At 44.6% G+C, this 2,537-nt stretch overlaps 1 pseudogene; it reads left to right on the top strand.

Moving 5' to 3' along the window:
* The first annotated feature begins 265 nt into the window (after positions 1-265).
* On the top strand, positions 266-1,925 carry LOC117702114 (heterogeneous nuclear ribonucleoprotein A1-like; annotated as a pseudogene).
* The last annotated feature ends 612 nt before the right edge of the window (positions 1,926-2,537 follow it).

Here is a 2,537-nt window from a genome sequence, read left to right as displayed (position 1 = left end):
CTCACTAAACCATATTTTCTAAGCTGTTACAGGACTGTTACAGGACTAAACATCCACTCTTAGCTTCTTCTCAATGTCCTGAGGATTTCCCAGCTCAGATGCCTATGCTGGTGTAGGGAGCTCTTTACCCACTGACCCAAATCTATACTCCCTCTACTTACCATACTGTCAGAAATGTTTTCTTGACAGACCCAAAGCCCCTGGATCTATTGGTGTTAGGATCTCTCATTACCACACAGTCAGTTAGTGTTCCCCATTGCTCAAAATGGCTCCTCAGACTCTCATTGGTTGTTTTGAAGCTCAGCCCTCCGATGAAGAGCTTCCACAGCTGTTCTGGCTCCTTGGGAGACTCTTAGACATGACGGCAGGGTGATGAGAGCCTTCAGCGATGCTTCCTCAGCAGCATCAAAGAGCAGAAAGGAATAAGATAATGAACATGTCCGGCAGCCTACCTTTTGCAGGGGTTTTGGGTTTGTCACATATGCCACTGTGGAGGAAGTGGATGCTGCCATGAATGCACGACCACACAAGGTGGATGGAAGAGTTGTGGAACCTAAGAGAGCTGTGTCAAGAGAAGACTCTCAGAGACTAGGTGCCTACTTAAGTGTGAAAAAGATCCTTGGTGGTATGAAAGATGATTAGTTTGAGCAGTATGGTATGGGGAGCCGACAGAAGGCAGCTATCATCCTTGCAGCCATCTTGAGCCATATACCCTGACAAGAGACTTGTTTTCAACAGCCTACAACAGCTGAGCACACTCTGATAACATCTTGTCTTACATACCGAGGATTTTCCCTTGGGTGTGTGAGACTTAAAGGCGTGACCTAAGAAGTGAGGCTTATAAGAAGTGAGAGGCAGACAGAAGAGAGCATCTTAGAACTTGAGGCTTAGAACTAGGGACTTAGACCAGGAACTTGGAACTTGAGACTTGAAACTGGAGACTTGGACTAGACTAGGAACTACAAACTAGAGACTTGGGCCTAGGAACCTGGGAAGAGAGAAGCCAAGAAACTGGAGGAGAGAGAGACATAGGAATAAACGGGATTGAAACACACACTGTCTGGTCCTCACACTCTCTCTTGCTGAACCCTGACCCGTGGACCAAAGCAGCAGTACAAGCCGGAACAATTTAGTCCCAAGCTTGGGGCAGTGCAGGCTCTAACAATTTAGCCCCCAAGCTTTAGGCAGTGTGGGTTCCAACATTTGGCAGCAAGGTCCCCAACAGTATGGGAAAATCGGAGTGATGGAAATTATGACTGACAGAGGCAGTGGAAAAAAAGAGAGGCTTTGCTTTTATCCCCTTTGATGACCATGACTCTGTGGATAAGACTGTTATTCAGAAATACCAAACTGTGAATGGCCACAACTGTGATGTAAGAAAGGCTCTTTCGAAGCAAGAGATGGCTAGTGCTTCATCCAGCTGGAGAGGCCAAATAGCCAGAAACTTTGGTGGTGGTCATGGAGGCAGTTTTAGTGGCAATGACAATTTTGGTCGAAGGGGGAACTTCAGTGGAAGTGGTGGCTTTGGTGGCAGCTGTGGTGGTGGTGGATATGGTGGCAGTAGGGATGGCTATAATGGATTTGGCAATGATGGAAGCTACAATGGTGGAAGCTACAGTGATTTTGGCAATTACAACAATCAGTCTTCAGATTTTGGACCAATGAAGGGAGGAAACTTTGGAGGCAGGAGCTCTGGCTCTCATGGTGGCAGAGGCCAGTACTTTGCTAAACCAGGAAACCAAGGTGGCTATGGAGGTTCCAGCAGCAGCAGTAGCTATGGCAGTGGCAGGAGGTTCTAATTACAGCCAGGAAACAAAGCTTAGCAGGAGAGGAGAGCCAGAGAAGCGACAGGGAAGCTACAGGTTACAACAGATTTGTGAACTCAGCCAAGTACAATGGTGACAGGGCCTAGCTGCTACAGAGAAGACATGCCTCGTGTGTGGGCAAAGTCTCCAGGACTGTATTTTTGACTAATTGTATAACAGGTTATTTCAGCTTCTGGTCTGTGGAAAGTGTAAAGCATTCCACCAAAAGGTTTTACTGTAGATCTTTTCCACCCATGCTGTTGATTGCTAAATGTAATAAATCTGATCACGGTGCTGAATAAACGGTGCTGAATAAACGTGTCTTTAAAAAAAAAAAAGAAAAGAAACATTTTCTTACAGAGTGGCAGAGCTATGTGAAACAATGGTATCTATCACCTTAGCATTTAAAACTGACTAGTATTTAATTGTGCATTCTAGTTCAAATTACATAAAAAGCGAGTTTTTAATTGTTTAACATAAAGACATTTCTCTCTTTTCTTGAATTACCTTCTCAGGGTAAATGTCAAAAATTGCAATGTTGGATCAGTGGGTTGAAATAATAAACAAGGCTTGAGTTTTTAGATTTTAATCCAATTTAAATAAAGTGTACAAGGTGCATTTGCCCTCCATTTTATGGACTGGGCAATTGGTCCTGAGTGTGAAGTGGTTCTTGGGGTCAGGCAGCCAGTGATTGGCAGGGTCATCCTATAACATATTTATTTCCTGATTCAG

The sequence above is a fragment of the Arvicanthis niloticus genome, unplaced genomic scaffold (genome assembly GCF_011762505.2).
Source record: "Arvicanthis niloticus isolate mArvNil1 unplaced genomic scaffold, mArvNil1.pat.X pat_scaffold_475_arrow_ctg1, whole genome shotgun sequence".
Classification (NCBI taxonomy): domain Eukaryota; kingdom Metazoa; phylum Chordata; class Mammalia; order Rodentia; family Muridae; genus Arvicanthis; species Arvicanthis niloticus.
This window is presented reverse-complemented; position numbering and strand designations above follow the sequence as displayed.